Below are 19723 nucleotides of genomic sequence, written 5' to 3' on the forward strand. Positions count from 1 at the left end.
CTAGGAGACATATTTCACAGTGAACTTTCTAATCATCTGGCTCTTACAATCTTTCTGCATTTTCTTCTGCAATATTCTCCGGGCCTTAGGTGCAGCAATTGTGTTATAGATGTATCCATTGGGACTGAGCTGCACAAATATCCATTTTGATTGGTTGTGGTTTTCTGTAACAATCGCCATCTATTGTGAGGAGGGGTTCCCCACTGTTCCTAACTATAACGTCGAATTATAAGCTGAAGTGAGCTCCTTTCTCACATGAGTTGCTTTTATCAGGGTATCTATTGTCATAGCAACAGAAGTGAAAGTAGAACACAGGATTTCCGAATATGAAGAGGCATTTGCTAATCAGGATAGCAGAGGCCAAACAGTTGTTTTCAGTATAAAGCCAACTTTGAGAAGTCATACTGACCACAACTGCTTTCTTCTAATGTCACCATTTTTTAAAATATTTATTTATTTATTATGTATACAATATTCTGTTTGTGTGTATGTCTGCTGGCCAGAAGAGGGCACCAGACCTTATTACAGCCATGTGATTGCTGGGAATTGAACTCAGGACCTTTGGAAGAGCAGGCAATGCTCTTAACCTCTGAGCCATCTTTCCATTTTTTTTAAATATTGAGTTTAAAGTGATTTTTATTTTTATTGGAGTTTGGCAAGATATAATCTCACTTTGTCATCCAACCTAACCTCAAACTCTTAGTCTGGCCTTCAACTCAGAAATCCTTTTGCCTTAGTCTTGTGTGTATTAGGGTTTCAGGCACATGCTACTATGTCTGCTTAAAAATGAACTTTTATTAAAATGTTCACCCCTGTATTTCTGAGAAAGGCTTAGAAATACATTACCTTTATTTGAAGATAGAGCTGGAATATATACTCAGTCATCTATTTGCAAGCTGTGACGGTTCCTGGCATGTAATTCCACCTCTATGTGACTTATTTTTTTAATAAGTAAAACTGTATGATATCCGCGTTATTTCTATCACAAAGATGATGAGCGATGATGTATATAAAATCTCTTGTGAGTTATACAATTCAGTCAACATGCAGCATTTTATCATGTGAATTGGTTAGACTGTTTCTATAGATTCAGGTTATAATATTTTAAGTCTCTCAGAGAACATAAAAAGTGAGATTGTATTTAATTACAGCACCAGTACAATTCAATTTACCTATTATATTTGTGTTGACGGTTGTATGCAAAGCTTTTGGTGACTTCACAGTGTCCTGTGGGCTGCGTGTTAGGAAGAGATGGTTGCACTCAAGATTCCTTACTTTGTTAGACTTACATTAAATAAGAGAATCATAAGATATTTCACTTTTTTGATCAGGAAAACCAAATTCCAGCAACTTAGAGATGCTAAACCATTGCCAAGATTTTGGGAATGTTTATCTTCTTCTCTGGGTTTGTATTTGTTACAAGCATCCTATTAAGATGGGTAATTCAATTACTTAGTAATAAAGCATTAATATAATATTATATATATTATATAACATATAACGGACATACATAATACATACATACATACACACATGTCTTTGTGCTGGTTTGAATAGGTATGGCCTCCATAGACTCATGTGTCTGAATGCTTGGTCTATAGAGACAGGCACTGTTAAGAGGAATGGACTTGTTGGAAGAATTGTGTCACTGTGGAGGCAGGCATTGAGGTCTTCCATGCTCCATTGTGGTACACAATAGTCTCCTTCTGCTGCCTGTGGGTCATGACGTAGAACTAACAGTTCCTTCTCCAGTACCATGTCTGCCTGCATGCTGCCATGCTTCCTGCCATGACAATAATGGGCTTGAAGCTCTAAGCCAGCTCCAGTTAAATATTTTCCTTTATCAGACTTTTCTTGGTCTTGGTGTCTTTTTACAACAATAGAAACCCTAACTAAGACAATCTTCAAGGAAAGAAAGTGAGCATTTTGATATATTGTATTCTTATTATAGTATCTGAATTTAATTAACATCAAAAGCTCTTTTGAAAACATTATTTACTTAGTGATTGAATTTTTGGAAGATAACATACATACTTTTGAAAGTATGTCCCTACTTGGTATTTAAGACTTGCAGGAAAAAGTCTACCATGAGAAAGAATGATGGGGGGGGGGAGAAGAAACAAATGAGGAAAGAAGGAAGGTAGGAGGAAAGAAAGAAAGGAAATGACTAATTTTTACTTTAAATCAATGTGATAGGGTTTTACGTAAGCTAAGCAATTTAATTCCCTATAAAATACTTTGAAATAATTTTTACCTGTTTTCATTTACAGAAAATAATGTTTATAAAATTTAAGTGGGCAAATCCCGATCTTTAGTAATGGCAGAGACAATATTCACATACCAATTGACATTTTACTATGGTATACTGCTTGAATCTATGCAACTTTCCTCAATTATTTAATCTACTAACTTTGCCTCACAAGTAGTCAATAAGCAAAAAATACAAACATGGAGTTTTGAATGTAGTTAGGGTTAAAAGGGTGAAAATATAGCAGGATTTGTTTTCTCATGAAGCTTAAAGATGGGTGGGGCTAATGGATAAGGAAATATATAATTTCAATATGATTTAAAACTCATGTTATAAAACATACATGTTTAGACCCTTGGACCCTTTGTGCTCTTAGGGCCTTTGGCATCAGTTCTCATTATTTTTCTATTTTCTTTGTATTTGTTGCTTCCAGCACTCATGTGAGTGGCTGTCTGCTTTACCAGCAGGTCTGGAGCCTGGATCTCATCAAAGCAATACATGAATGCACAACACTGCATGGTAGGACTACCTCTCCAGTGTCTCATCAATTGCTCCATTCCAAGTCATTTAGCTTTCCAAGCAGAACAATTTATTAATTTACTGCTGAGAGAGAAGCCAACAGATTATTCCGTATAACTCATGAAAACAAAGATTAAAAATTATGACAAGAAAAGTGCTCTGAACAGAAACTAATATCTTTTTATGGTAAATATATGCTAATGTGTCCTCAGTTAGGAGTGAAGTAACGGTACCCACATAGAAAAAAATAAGTTGGGAATGAACATACCCACTTAAAAGAGAAACTGAAGAGGCAAGTCAAATGGCAAGCAATCCTTGTTGGTTTGATTCTTGAAAATAAACGGCTCTGTGAGTGAAGCTATTAGACTATGAAGTACTTTTCTCCTGAAAATCTTGGTTTTGACACAGCTTTAGAGATAGGAACATTTGATGCATTTTAAGTAAGTGAACTCACTTATGATGCGTGGGTACTTTAGGACGGTTTCAGAAGAGGCACAGGGAGACATTGCCGCATTCCTGTGAAGGGATAATAGGTAATGAGAATATGTTCACAACTTCAAAGCATGCCCCCTTTCATTACCATGCAGAGTGTTCCTTAAACAAAGAATCATAACCCATCAGTAAGATAGTTTTAAACTCAATAAACAATGCATTTTTATAAACATATGCCATGATCAAGTTGGATTCACTTCAGAATTAAATTCACATATTTAACACATGCAAATTGATAAATGTAATACAGTATCTAAACTGAACCACGGAAGAATCACATAATTGGTGAGGAGTTCAAGTAGTGCACACTGGTAGTGCTAGCACTTGGAGATAGAAGCAAGAGGATCAAGAGTTCCAGTCATCTTTGGCAGCACAGAAAACTGAAGGGGAGTCAGTATTACATGGGACCCTCAATCACAGAAACAACCAAAAATAATTGAAACACAGAGTTGTGCAATCATCTTAATAGAAGCTGGAAAAGCCTCTGACAAAACAGTCCGTGATAAATACATGGGGAGGGCCGTTTGTTTGTTTCCTAACTGCTCAGCCCCAAAATATCACATAGAAACTATATTATTTGAATCACTGTTTGGCCCATTAGCTCTAGCTTCTTATTGGCTAACTCTTACATCTTAATTTAAACCATCTCCATTAATCTGTGCATCACCACGAGGTCGTGGCCTACCAGCAAAACTTCAATGCAACTGTGTCTGGCGGCGGCTCCATGACTTCTCCTCAATGCTGCTGCCCTCTTCCTCTTAGCATTCAGGCTAGCTTTCCCCACCTAGTTCTGCTCTACCCTATCACAGGCCCAAAACAGCTACTTTATTAACCAATGGTATTCACAGCATACAGAGGGGGCATCCCACATCAGAAGAATACAAATAAAAGGTCCGTTCATGTCAACATGGATAAGATTACAAATGTCAGGCCTATGGCCAAAAGAGTACTGAACACACAAGGAGGAAAGCACCCTCTGTAAAATCATCTATGTGCAGAAGGGCCACCAGTAACACAACTCTGGTAGATGAGCCTGTGGCTCTCAAACTCTTTTAATGCCCAATGTCTAATCCTAAAAGTTTAAATACTTCTACCAGCTTCAGTTGCTGCTGTGGAGTCTCTGTTTCTGTATCTTTTTAGATATCTGTCACCATCTGCCCTGTGACCTCTGTTCTCAGGCGGATCTTAAAAGTCATCGGCTTTCTGAGAGAATGTGAGTTGACTTTTCAGCCCTTTGCAGTGCTTGACCCAAAACTGCCTGCCTGCTCCAGGACCTTCACCTGTGGTGTCATGCTGGCCTGCATCTGCTCTGATTTCACCATCTTAGCTAGAACAAATTGTCTCGATTGTCCCGAATGGGTATACATTTCCCACAGGTAGTATTTCACCACTACTTTGGTGAATTTTAGTATACTGTATTACCCTATGTCAGTACTTTGATTGCAGTTAAAATGTGGTGAACAGTTATGTACAATAGACAGTAGCATCATTGTCTTTTGCCCATTTATTTGTTATTTCTATGTTGCTGTGGTGGATACCATGACCATAAGCAACTTACAGAAGAAAGGGTTTATTTTGACTGATGGTTCTAGAGTGCTAAGTGCCCATCATAGCAGGGAGGCATGGCAGCCAGGGGCAAACATGGTGGCCAGAACAGGAAGCTGAGAGATCACATCTTCAACCAAAAACACAAAGCAGACAGAGGGAATTAGAAGCAGAGTAAGACAGTGAACTCTCAAGAGCCCGCGCTCAGAGGTGTGCTTCCTCTAACAAGGACCCAACACTTTCCCAAACAGTGCCGCCAGCTGTGGACCAAGTCTGTGAGAGGCGTTCTCATTCAAACCACCACACATACTCTCAAAGAAACAAAGAAATGAATTTTTTTTCCATCACCTTTATATATTAAGCCATCTTATATTTAGGGAGAGAGACAGAGAGGGTGAGGGAGAGACAGAATCTTATATCTTATATTTTTGATAGTTATTTCATGTGATATCCGTGTACTCCTAAGTTTGACTTTAAGTATGTCAAACACCATGCCAATTTAAAATCGTTAATTCCCCGTAGCATTGCAAACACCATGATATGTTGCGGTAAATGTTATACGTGTGAATATTCTGTCGTTTTGAAAAGCCAGAACCAGAGTACGACAAGGAAATTTTGTTCCAAGGAATGTTAGGATATTAAAATGCCACTTGGTGTTTGCAAAACCTAGATTTTCATGGGGATATTGATGTAGGTGGTTTACATAGACTTGCTTATCATGAACTTTTTCCCAGCCTCACTAATCATATGCATCAGCCAAGTCTCAGAACGGGAAGGCTTTTCTGTGGAGTTACCGTTAAGTGTTTTATAGAAAACGGGCTGGTGAGTTGGCACCAGGTTATTCTTTTCTGACGGGTGTATTAAGATTCATTAATTGCTTTTATTTGGCAGAAAGTCTTTGTTCTTAGTTGGTGACTGGCTTCTTGCATTGATTGGCAGCCACATTGCTATAGCAACATAGAAAATATGGTGCTTCCAGCCAGGGAAGCTTCATTTTGTGTAGGAGACCTTGTCACCAGGTTTATCAAGCTGAAATTTTCAATTTATGTATGAAAATACACTTAGAAAATATAGTTGGAAAATGAGTGAAACTTATTGAACGCTCACATATTAGCTTGGAAACTGTATTGAGAGTAGAATAGATTACGGCATGTGTGCAAGTCATGAGTCTCAATTGCTCTGTGTTAGAACACAGACACTTAGGCATGCTCTGGGAATATAAATTAGAACAATTCTTTTGATGGCACTCCTCCATTTGAACCTGCAAATATGAAATGTCTTTAATCTGCAAGAATAAAATTCTTCATACCAATTTCTTATAAAGAACGGAAGGAAGCAAGCCAAGGAGCTACGTGGGCCACTTCAGTGTTATGCAGATATTTAGGGCTTTCAAGCACAATTAGTGAGGAGGGTATAAAGTAGCCACATAAAAATGCAAGATGGCAACGAATAAGGAATTAAATGAAAATGCTAATGATTTGCATAGCTCTTTCTCTGAAGCAAGCTTCAGACAGAACGTATGTATGTGCATACAGAGAAGCTGAAAAGAGGTGCCCACTGTTTCTTCCTATAATTCTGTTAAGATTCTCATTAGAGAGCACTTTGCATGTAGACAAATGGCCACCTGTTCTCTGGAAAGCCTCCCAACCCAAGAACTACAGAGTAGACATAAACTATTTTTTTTTCTGTCTTATGCAAGTATATCCTACTAAGTTCTAGGCATATTATATGTATCACCTTTATTCTAAACATTTATGCACGTGTGTGTATGCGTGTGTGTGTGTGTGTGTGTGTGTGTGTGTGTGTGTGTGTGTGTGCATGCACGGGCACTCACAGAGACCATAAGAGGCCAGTGAATCCCTCGGAGCAGGCGTTACAGGCATTTTTGAGCTACATGATGTGAGCCCTGGGATCTGAACTCCAGTCTTCCCTAGAGCAGTATACACTCAACTACTGAGCTGTATTTCCAGCCCCAAATAATCACCATTATTTTAACACTCATTGCACAACTAGTGTAAAACTGTCAGCTATGTGGACAAGAAAGGGAAGGTTACAAAAAATGGTCACAAATAGATCAGTGCTTTAAGCATAGGTCATTTAGAAGAAAGATATACTGGTGGGGAATATAATGAAATGTCCAGTTTCTTTTAGAGCATAGAGACCATCTCGTAATTAACAGACATTTGTGGAGTATATCCCTGTTGTTATTGTAGTAACTAAATAATTTTTTTTTTATCAACAAGTCAGTGAATTTTATTGCTAAGGCATACAAGGCAACTAGACCACCAGCAGTTAGGTCATCTTACGTGACACTGGGTCTTTAGAGGAAGCAAGCGAATAAGTGACTAAGTACTACAAAACCCATCTGACTTTGATGTTACCTTGACCATGCTGGAGAGTCCTAAGAACATACTAACCAACACAAGATGAGCTCCATCCTGTTTATTTCTCATTTGCTCACATAAATTACAGTATTGTGATTAGAACTTTATTTATGTTTCCAAGACAAATCCTTGGTTCTAGACTTCTAAGCATTTTTGAGGGTTTTATTTTATTTATTTTTTATTTTTTTATTACCCCAACCTCACTCGAATATTCAATTACTCAGCCTGAGCTAGATTGAACTGGTTGGTTTTTGTTAGATCCCTATTGTTCCCTTTTCAGTCACAGGGGAGACTCATTTCAGAAAGCACAGAAATCCAATAGTTGGACAGTCTGGACAGGGAAGAGGATTTGGGGGAGGCTGCCAGTATTGTGCTTCAAGAAGCTTAAACCTTGTAATCCTATTAGTCATTTTCTGGAGGGAAAATTGTCTTCAAGTTTGGAAGATGAGAAAAAAAATACATCTATATTTTCTTTCCTTTTTAAAAGAATGAATCTTTACTAACTTTGAACAGGATAAAGGTTTTTTTGTTATGAATGTTTACTTCTTCTGATATAAGTCTTGCCTTATTAAATTCCTCTTGTGCAATTTCATACATAATTAAATATTTGAAAGCCAAACTTCACATTTTGCCAAAGAAATTAGTTTTGGCAGCAGACAGCCTTTTATTGGCTGCTTTATTTACCCACAACAGCAAATAAATGAAGGAGAAAAGATGACATGAGGAGGCCTGGGATGGAAGCAAACAATCTCAAAACAAGGACTTGAAAAACAAAGATGGGTTAGCTCATGTTAGTGCTTTTTTAGATACCAGAAACCCTACAGTATTTTGATTTCCTCTCAGATTAATTTGGCAGATTTCAATATTTTTTTCCAAACTTCTTCTTGCTTAAGCAAAAATATTATTTTTATATAACAAGCATTAATCAATTGCCCATTTAGTATTGAAATAAATATTGTTAAAGATTTCCTTGCCTTGGGTATTACAGAAACTGGATAACACTGGTAACTTCATCACATATTTTCAAAACCATGTGGCTCCTGAAGTGGAGTTAGCAAATTTATTCATGTGTGACAAAGAAACTTAAACACATAAATGCTGCTTATTACAGTTTTTGCGAAACTATGGTACCATAAAATTGTGATGTCAGGCCCAGACTTCTCAAATTAAGGAGGCTATATTAGCATATTTATTAAAGATAATTTGATTAAGTTTCAAAAAACCATTTGCCTCACGGATGTAATAAGGCAAAACATCCATAATATATTGACAATGCTACCCAGACAGGTCTTCAATATATATATACTAACCTGATATGGTTTATTTCTGGAAGAATTTACCAAGGGATAAAGTATTATATGTTGAATATTATATATTGTATGTTGGATAGTGAAATAGTTATTTTAATTCCGTGTACTGCCTAGAGAAAATCAGAAGATAATGAATTTCTTCTCTGCATTGAATATCTGGTTTAATTCTTTTCCGGACTTGCTCCTTGATATTTTGTCAATATCTAGTTGATTCTGAGGTAAGCCACCTGATGTCCTTCCTACCATTCTAGAACCACAGAGAGCATTCTGAAAGCCACAAAATAACAACCTTGCGATAACTAACATGTCATGTATATTACTTTTCATTTAGAAATTTATATGAAATTGACAAATTGAAAGTTTTTGACCTTTAATAAATCTATAGAAGTAAAACAAACTTAAAGATTCTGTACTCAAATCCAATGATATTATTTCTATTTGCATGTTGTAAAAAAGGGGGGTATATTTTATTTTCTCTCTTTAGAATTTTTAATTTATATTTTCTTATTTTTCTACTCTCAATGTATCTTTTTTTATAGAACAACAAAGTTAAGTAAACATGTAATAAAACTTGAAGCTATCTTTGTAATGAAAATAGAACCCCTTGACTTTTTTAAATAATTTATTTTAAGTGATATGATCATTTTCCCCCTCATACTAATACAGGGAAACAAAGCGTGAACAGGTTTCATTGGTTCACATGGAGAAGTCATAGGCACATTGTTATTTATAATGTACTCTAAGTTAATAAGATAAACACATGATTTCAAGGACAAGGGATGGAGTATATCTTTTAGTTCATTTTTCAGAAATTCCAGGTTGGATCATTTGGATGATCCTAGCACTAGTAAGACCTAATATATCACCTCTTAAAAATATTCAATTAGGTTTGAAAAGATGATTTAATTGGTAAAGTGCTTATCTTGATGACACAGGGCCTGAATTCGATCACCAGAACTGATGAAAAAAGGCATGGTATAGTCCAAGTGATAGGCCAACTGAGACAGGCAGATTCCTTGGGTTCGTGGTCTCCAAACCTAGCCAGTTTGGTGAGTTAAAGGGCAGTTAAGGCCCTGTCCACATAAGCAAGCAACAACAAAAATAAGGACAAGAAACATGGAAAGTGTCTGAGGAAGGACATAAGAATTTGTCTTCTGCTGCATGCACACAAATGTACATATACTAGCACACACATGCAGGCTATATACATATATGTACCTGTACATATGAACACACACAACACATTAAATTCATTAGGACTGTCCTTTAAATATCATTATGAGTAGGCAGATACAGTTGATGTATTCCTCAAGTCATCACAGTAATATAGCAACAAGAAACCTTCTATACTAATAACACTTTTCAGTAACATGTCCCTGTGTTATATTGCAGTGCAGCATGTGACTGTAAAGAATGTGTTATCTATTGCCATTCAGAGAACTAACTCTGTCATGGCCCCATGAGTGATATTTCTCTATCATCTGCTAATTCTACTTGCAGGGTTTGTGAAAATGTTATGCTGTATTCCATTATGCTATACAAGGATTCTCATGTTTTCATGTCCTCACCAGCATCTGCGATTGTTTTTGGTGGTAGCCAGTCTTCCTGGGATGATTCACAGCTCAACAAGTCAACGAGATAGTTATTGCAGGAGTTTTAATGATCATTTTCCAACGATATTGAGCATTTTCCCATATGCCCTTTAGACATTATGCCATCTTTTGATAAATGGCTACTCAGTTCCTTTTCTTATCACTATTTTCTTCCTTCCTTCCTTCCTTCCTTCCTTCCTTCCTTCCTTCCTTCCTTTCTTTTTCAGTTGTGGTTTTTCAAGACAGGGTTTCTTTGTAGCTTTGGTGCCTGTCCTGGAACTAACTCTTGTAAACCAGACTAGCCTCGATCTCACAGAGATCAGATCCATCTGTCTCTGCCTCCCAAGTGCTGGGGATTAAAGTGCGGCACCACAGCCCAGCTACTATTTCCTTTCTAATGTCGAACTGAGTTGAGTCACTCATAAACTTTGCAAATTAATCCCTTTTCAGACATAAAATTTGAAAATATCCCTCCTATAAGTCATCTCTTCCCTCTGTTGGTTGTATCTTTGCTGTACTGAAGATTTTGAGGGTTGATTTGATTCTGTTTGTGTTACAAGAGCACAGACAATCTGGAATATTATTATGTTAAATGAACTAAAGTGTGCACAGAAAGCTAAATATTGTACAATGCCGCCGTAGGTGAAATGTCAGATAAGTTCAGGCTAGAATGGTTGTTGTTGGAGGCTGTGAAAGAGCAGGGGAGTAGAAGAGGAAAGTTGGTGACTGTCACCGTTAGGTGGGAAGACTGGTTAAGTCCCTGCTAGGTGGGAATACAAGCCCCGCTGTGGCATTTCATACAATGGTGACTACGGAGGGCAGTAGTGCAGCATGTATCTCAAAATCTCAAACAAATGGATCTTACATCTTTTCACCATAAAAAGATGGATGACTGAGGAGACATGTTTAACACAATGTGAACGCTACATGACACGTATATGTAGTAGAATCCTGCAATGTCCCTAGATATGTACAATGATTATCTCCTTAGGTGTCAGTTAGAATAAGTTGTATTTTTCTTTCCGCAAGCTGTTGTATTTGTCAGCTTTTGTTCATCCCCCAACCTTTGCATTAACTGTCACAGATCAAACTGCTGCTTGCTTTTTTTTTTTCCTGCCAAGACATCGATAACTGCAGTTTTGGTAGTGGGATTTGATGATGATTAAGGATGGATTAATGCATGCCTGAGAATTGTTTCCTTTCTGGGCAAGCACCCGTAGTGTCCACCCATGAACTTTGTTTACAGTGACTGTCCTTCACAAGATGCAGGATGGCAGGGGATTTGTGGGCAGTGTGCATTTCTGGAGCTTCGCTTTTCCATCCACACTCTCGCCTGGCATTATTGTATTCAGTTTCCGGTTTCTCAGCATTCACATGACAGGCAGAGAGAAAGGCTGGACGTGATCTCAATGCAATATGTGGACAGTGCTGAAAATTCTTCTACTAAGAAATCCTTGGCTTGCTGGCAGCGGAGAGCTCCCCCTTCAAACTCCTGGCATGGGATAGCACGGCCCATCCCCTCGCTCCATTGTGCTTTCTTATCATGTCCTGGCAGAAAGAAGAGACAAAATTCTTTTGAATGAAGGCCCTGGAGTGTGAAATTTGTAATATGTGGAATCCAGGTTTGCTTTGGTCTTGTACCAGATTGCAGGGGCCAAGCATCAGTGACATTTCAAAGGTCCGCAAGCGCAAACCCAGGCTTCCCAGCAGGTGTAGGATTTAGAATGGAATGGTAGGCATTTTTCCTGTCATTTTCATTTATCTATGTCACTTTGGCAACTTCTTGATGCTCAATAATGAACATGCAAGCTCACAAATTTAGAAAAGGGGGGAAAACACCCTCTGTGGCTTCAAATCAGAAATAAATAGTAGACTTTGAAAGGAAATAGCACATCCCAACATCAGTTCTATGTAAGATCTCAAAGTAATATAATAATAAGGATTAAAGAGAGAAAATTAAAGAGTTCCATATTTTTTTAAAAAGATATCACTGGGGGAAGTTGTAAAAATTATGTCTTAAGGAGCATTTGAGATTTGATGTCAGGTTTTAGAGGTACATTTAGCCTCTAAATTTAGCATGACCTTTCAAGGACTTGCTTTGTGAGTTCTATTTCTTTTTGCAAAAGTTTAATATAAAAGTTCTCAGAAGTCAGCATCTCGGTGGGTTGCATTTTTTTTAACTGTTTAGATAATTTTTACTCCTGCTTTAGTTTCATATGAAGAAGAGGGAAGAACCACAGTCCCAGCTACAGGATTTTATAGGAGCACAGATAATAGACTGGATTTTTAAGGACATTGTAGACATCAATATTTAAATAAAAACTTTTCCTTTGTTTTACATACCAGTCATGGTTACCCCTGCTTCCTCTCCTCCCACCCCCTCCCCTGATTCCATCTATTCCCTATCAGTGCATTCCCCCTCTGTTTTTTTTTAAATTTATTTATTTATTAAAGATCTCTGTCTCTTCCCCTCCACCGCCCACCACCTCCCTCCCCCAATCACGTCCCCCCCCTCCTAAGCTCAAAGAGCAATCAGGGTTCCCTGCCCTGCGGGAAGTCCAAGGAACCCCCACCTCCATTCAGGTCCAGTGAGTTGAGCATCCAAACTGCCCAGGCTCCCACAAAGCCAGCACGTGCAGTAGGATCAGAAACCCATTGCCATTGTTCTTGAGTTCTCAGCAGTCCTCATTGTCCGCTATGTTCAGAGAGTCCGGTTTTATCCCAGGCTTTTTCAGACCCAGGCGCACCTGGCCTTGGTGAGTTCCCAAGAGAACATCCCCATTGTCTCAGTGTGTGGGTGCACCCCTTGCGGTCCTGAGTTCCTTGCTCGTGCTCTCTCTCCTTCTGCTCCTGATTTGGACCTTGAGATTTCTGTCCGGTGCTCCAATGTGGGTCTCTGTCTCTGTCACCTTTCATCACCTGATGAAGGTTAATATTCAGGAGGATGCCTATATGTTTTTCTTTGGGTTCTCCTTATTTAGCATTTCTAGGATCACTAATAATAGGCTCAATGTCCTTTGTTTATGGCTAGAAACCAAATATGAGTGAGTACATCCCATGCTTCTCTTTTTGGGTCTGGCTTACCTCACTCAGGATAGTGTTTTCTATTTCCATCCATTTGCATACAAAATTCAAGAAGCCCTTGTTTTTTACTGCTGAGTAGTACTCTAATATGTATATATTCCATACTTTCTTCATCCATTCTTCCATTGAAGGGCATCTAGGTTGTTTCCAGGTTCTGGCTATTACAAACAATGCTGCTTTGAACATCGTAGAGCATATACTTTTGTTGTATGATAAGGCCTCTCTTGGGTATATTCCCAAGAGTGGTATTGCTGGGTCCAGGGGTAAGTTGATCCCGAATTTCCTGAGAAACCACCACACTGCTTTCCAAAGTGGTTGCACAAGTTTGCATTCCCACCAGCAATGGATGAGTGTACCCCTTTCTCCACAACCTCCTCAGCAAAGGCTATCATTGGTGTTTTTTATTTTAGCCATTCTGACAGGTGTAAGATGGTATCTTAAAGTTGTCTTGATTTTCATTTCCCTGATCGCTAAGGAAGTTGAGCATGACCTTAAGTGTCTTTTGGCCATTTGAACTTCTTCTGTTGAGAATTCTCTGTTCAGCTCAGTGCCCCATTTTATAATTGGGTTGATTGGCCTTTTACGGTCTAGTTTCTTGAGATCTTTATATATTTTGGAGATCAGACCTTTGTCAGTTGCGGGGTTGGTGAAGATCTTCTGCCAGTCATTGGGTTTCCTTTGTGTCTTAGCGACAGTGTCCTTTGCTTTACAGAAGCTTCTCAGTCTCAGGAGGTCCCATTTATTCAATGAGGTCCTTAATGTCTGTGCTGCTGGGGTTATACGTAAGAAGTCGTCTCCTGTGCCCATGTGTTGTAGAGTACTTCCCACTTTCTCATCTATCAGGTTCAGTGTGTTCGGACTAATATTGAGGTCTTTAATCCATTTGGACGTGAGTTTTGTGCATGGTGATAGATATGGATCTATTTTCATTCTTCTACAGGTTGACATCCAGTTTTGCCAGCACAATTTGTTGAAGATGCTCTCTTTTTTCCATTGTATACTTTTAGCTCCTTTATCGAAAATCAGGTGTTCATAGGTTTGTGGGTTAATGTCAGGGTCTTCTATTCAATTCCATTGGTCGACTTCTCTGTTTTTATGCCAATACCAAGCTGTTTTCAATACTGTAGCTCTGTAGTAGAGTTTGAAGTCAGGGATGGTAATGCCTCCAGACGATCCTTTGTTGTATAAGATTGTTTTGTCTATCCTGGGTTTTTTGTTTTTCCATATAAAGTTGATTATTGTCCTCTCCAGATCTGTGAAGAATTTTGATGGGATTTTGATGGGGATTGCATTGAATCTATAGATTGCTTTTGGTAGAATTGCCATTTTTACTATGTTGATCCTCCCAATCCAGGAGCAAGGGAGATCCTTCCATTTTCTGGTGTCCTCTTCAATTTCTTTCTTCAAAGACTTAAAGTTCTTGTCAAATAGATCTTTCACATCCTTGGTCAGAGTTACCCCAAGATATTTTATGCTATTTGTGGCTATCGTGAAAGGTGATGCTTCTCTAATTTCCCTCTGTGTTTCCTTATCCTTTGTGTATAGGAAGGCCACTGATTTTTTGGAGTTGATCTTGTATCCTGCCACATTACTAAAGCTGTTTATCAGCTGTAGGAGTTCTTTGGTAGAATTTTTGAGGTCGCTTATGTATACTATCATATCATCTGCAAATAACAAGAGCTTAACTTCTTCTTTTCCGATATGAATCCCCTTGATCCCCTTATGTTGTCTTATTGCTATTGCTAGAACTTCAAGCACTATATTGAAGTGGTATGGAGATAGTGGACATCCTTGTCGTGTTCCTGAGTTTAGTGGGATGGATTTGAGTTTTTCTCCGCTTAATTTAATGTTAGCTGTCGGCTTGCTGTAAATAGCTTTTATTATATTTAGGTATGGCCCTTGTATCCCTAATCTCTCCAAGACTTTTATCATAAAGGGGTGTTGAATTTTGTCAAATGCTTTTTCAGCATCTAATGAAATGATCATATGTTTTTTTTTTCTTTCAGTTTATTTATGGTGGATTACATTGATAGATTTTCGTATGTTGAACCAGCCCTGCATCTCTGAGATGAAGCCTACTTGATCATGATGGATAATTTTTCTAATGTGTTCTTGGATTTGGTTTGCCAGTATTTTATTGAGAATTTTTGCGTCGATATTCATGAGTGAGATAGGCCTGTAATTCTCTTTCTTGGTTGGGTCTTTGTGTGGTTTTGGTATCAGAGTAACTGTAGCTTCATAAAAGGAATTTGACAATAACTCTTCTGTTTCTATATTGTGAAATACATTAAGGAGTATAGGTATTAGCTCTTCTTGGAAGTTCTGGTAGAATTCTGCAATGAAACCATCTGGTCCTGGGATTTTTTTGGAAGGGAGATTTTTGATAACGGTTTCTAGTTCTTCACGACTAACAGGTCTATTTAGATTGTACACCTGGTCTTGGTTTAGCTTTGGTATATGGTACTTATCTAAAAAAATGTCCATTTCTTTTGCATTTTCTAGTTTTGTGGCATACAGGCTTTTGTAGTAAGATCTAATGAGTCTCTGAATTTCCTCTGTGTCTGTGGTTATGTCCCCCTTTTCATTTCTGATCTTATTTATTTGCGTGTTCTCTCTCTTTTATTTAATTAGTTTGGATAGGGGTTTGTCGATCTTGTTGATTTTCTCCAAGAACCAACTTTTTGTTTCGTTGATTCTTTGGACTGTTTTCTGTGTTTCTATTTTGTTGATTTCTGCCCTCAGTTTGATTATTTCCAGTCTTCTACTCCTCCTGGGCTTGTCTGCTTCTTTTTTTTCTAAAGCTTTCAGGTGTGCTGTTAAGTCTCTGATGTATGCTTTCTCTGTTTTCTTTAAGTGGGTACTTAGTGCTATGAACTTTCCTCTTAGCACTGCTTTCATATTGTCCCATAGGTTTGAGTATGTTGTCCCTTTATTTTCATTAAATTCAAGGAAGACTTTAATTTCTTTTTTGATTTCTTCCTTGACCCAGGTGTGGTTCAGAAGTTGACTGTTCAGTTTCCATGAGTTTGTCGGCTTTCTGGAGGTAGGATTGTTGTTGAATTCTAACTTTAATCAGTGGTGATCTGATAAGACACAGGTGGACACTGATATTTTTTTTGTATCTGTGGAGGTTTTCTTTGTTTCCGAGTATGTGGTCAATTTTCGAGAAGGTTCCATGAGTTGCAGAGAAGAAGGTATATTCTTTCCTATTTGGGTAGAATGTTCCATAGATGTCTGTTAAGTCCATTTGCTTCATTATCTCCAGTAGTTCTCTTACTTCTCTATTAGGTTTCTGTCTGATTGACCTGTCCATTGCTGAGAGAGGTGTATTGAAGTCTCCTACTACTAGTGTGTGTGGTTTGATGTCTGCCTTGAGTTTTAGTAATATTTCTTTTACATAAGTGGGTGCTTTTATATTAGGGGCGTAAATATTCAGGATTGAGACTTCATCCTGACGAATTGTTCCTGTTATGAGTATAAAGTGTCCATCTTGATCACTTCTGATTGATATTAGTTTGAAGTCAGTTTTGTTAGAAATTAATATGGCCACACCTGCTTTTTTTCTTAGGACCATATTCTTGAAAGACCTTTTCCCAACCCTTTACTCTGAGTAGATGCCTGTCTTTGTGGTTGAGATGTGTTTCTTGCAAACAGCAGAATGTTGGATCCTGTTTTCGTATCCAATCTCTTAGCCTGTGCCTTTTTTTTTAAATTTATTTCTTTATTAAGGATTTCTGCCTCGTCCCCACAACCGCTTCCCATTTCCCTCCCCCTCCCCCAATCAAGTCCCCCTCCCTCATCTGCTCGAAGAGCAATCAGGGTTCCCTGACCTGTGGGAAGCCCAAGGACTGCCCACCTCTATCCAGGTCTCGTAAGCTGAGCATCCAAACTGCCTAGGCTCCCACAAAGCCAGTACGTGCATTAGGATCAAAAACCCACTGCAATTGTTCTTGAATTCTCAGTATTCCTCATTGTCCGCTATGTTCAGCTAGTCCGGATTTATCCCATGCTTTTTCAGACCTAGGCCAGCTGGCCTTGGTGAGTTCCCAATAGAACATCCCCATTGTCTTAGTGTGTGGGTGCACCTCTCGTGGTCCTGGGTTCCTTGCTCGTGCTCCGTCTTATAGGCGAATTGAGACCATTAATATTAAGTGATATTAATGACCAGTGGTTGTGTACTCCGGATATTCTTATTATTTTTGGAAATAGAATTTGTATGTCTCCCTTCTTTGAGTTGTGCTAGTGAAGGGTCGCTAGATGCCTCAGTTATTGTAGGCAGTGTTGGCAATGTTGGATTCCTTGGGTTGCGATTTTCCTTCTATTACTTTCTATAGGGCTGGATTCGTGGCTACGTATTGTTTAAATTTGTTCTTATCCTGGAATGTGTTGTTTTCTCCATTTATAGTGAATGAAAGCTTGGCTGGGTATAGTAGTCTGGGCTTGCATCCATAGTCTCTTAGCTTCTGCAGTACTTCTATCCAGGACCTTCTGGCTTTCGTTGTTTCCATAGAGAAATCAGGTGTAAGTCTGATCGGTTTACCTTTATAAGTTACTTGGCCTTTTTCCTTTGCAGCTCTTAATATTCTTTCTTTAACCTGTATATTTTGTGTTTTGATTATTATATGGCGAGGGGATGTTTTTCTTTGATCCAGTCTGTTTGGTGTTCTGTATGCTTCTTGAATATTCAAAGGAATATCTTTCTTTATGTTGGGAAAGTTTTCTTCATAATTTTGTTAAAAATATTTTTTGGGCCTTTGAGCTGTGACTCTTCTCCTTCTTCTATTCCTATTATTCTTAGGTTTGGTCTTTTTATTGTGTTCCATAATTCCTGAATGTTTTGTGATGAGAATTTGTTGGCTTTGCAGTTTTCTTTGATCAGTGTGTTTATTTTCTCTATGGTGTCCTCAGAATCTGAGATTCTATCTTCTATTTCTTGTATTCTATTGATTATGCTTGTTTCTGTAGGCTCTGCTCGTTGACCTAGATTTTCCATATCTAGCTGGTCCACAGTTTGTGTTTTCTTCCTTGCTTCCATTTCAGTTTTCAATTCTTGAACTGTTTCCATTACCTGTTTGATCGTTCTTTCTTCCTTTCCCAGGGTATTATGTACATATTACTCATTTCTTCAAATTTTTGGTTATACTTCTCTTCCATTTCTATAAGGGCATTCTTCACATGTTGTTTAAGGGACTCTATTGCCTTCATAAAGTCAATTTTTTCCACTTCTTCTGTGTTAGGGTGTTGAAGACCTTCTGTTGTAAGATCATTGGGTTCTGGTTTTTTCATGCTGTTTTTCAGATTATTGGGTGAATTTTGCCTTGGCCCCTGCCCATCTCCTCCTATCGATGCTATCTAAGGGGTCTGTTAAAACTGGTTCAGGTTAGCCGGGCGGTGGTGGCGCACGCCTTTAATCCCAGCACTCGGGAGGCAGAGGCAGGCGGATCTCTGTGAGTTCGAGACCAGCCTGGTCTACAAGAGCTAGTTCCAGGACAGGCTCCAAAACCACAGAGAAACCCTGTCTCGAAAAACCAAAAAAAAAAAAAAAAAAAAAAAAACTGGTTCAGGTTTCCCTCCTGGCCAGGGGCTCCTCTTACAAAATGCCCTCGCTCTGTTTCCTGGTTCCTGCCGGGGGCAAGATCCCTCTCACCCCTCAGAAGGGTCTTCAGGAATAGGACCCGGCTCCTCCTTTGTCAGGGACCTCCCCAACCAAAGGCCTACCTCTTTGATTTAATTGTAATGGTGCGATCTTCTCTCGGTGTTGCCTGCAGTCCCTGCAGCCTGCTTCTGCTGCCACGACGGTTCCTGCCGCCTGCAGCCTGTGTCCTCTGCTGCTCTGGTCCCAGCTGGTCCCCGCCAGCTGAGGAGGGCCTCCTCTGGCCACCCCCGCCATCCGGGTTCCGGCTGCCTCCCTCCCCCTCTGTTTTGAAAGGGGCAGGCCTCCCAGGGGAGGTAACAAAGCAAAGCACATCAAGTCTAAGGTGGGACCAAGGTCCTCCCTCTGTATCAAGGACTTCACATTTATTTTTTACAGATTTATTTATTTATTATGTATTCAGAGTTCTGCCTGCATGTATCCCTGCAGGTCAGAAGAGGGCATCAAATCTCATTACAGATGGTTATGAGCACGTGTGGTTGCTGGGAATTGAACTCAGGACCTTTGGAAGAACAGGCAAAGCTCTTAACCACTGAGCCATCTCTCCAGCCCACATTTTTTTTAAGATAGGATTTTTCTGTATAGCCCTGACTGACTGTCATGAAACTCATTTGGTAAATCAGGCTGGCCTTTACTCACCCAGGTCCACCTGCCTCTTAAGTGCTGGGATTAAAGGCGTGCACTACCATGCCTGACAAGGCTGTGACACTTCTAAAGTTGTACTGTTTTGTGTATTTCCCCATGGAAGAGAGAAAGGGAAGACCATAGGAGTCGGAGAGGATGAGGAACACCACTGAATCAACTAAGCAGGGCGTGTATGGATTCACAGAGACTGAAGCCACAGCACCTGGTCTGCATAGGTCTTCACTGCGTTCTCTGTGTATATTGGATTTCTG

Source organism: Microtus oregoni, unplaced genomic scaffold (assembly GCF_018167655.1).
Source record: "Microtus oregoni isolate MIOR12 unplaced genomic scaffold, Mior012 000007F_ref0000211, whole genome shotgun sequence".
Taxonomy (NCBI): Eukaryota; Metazoa; Chordata; class Mammalia; order Rodentia; family Cricetidae; genus Microtus; species Microtus oregoni.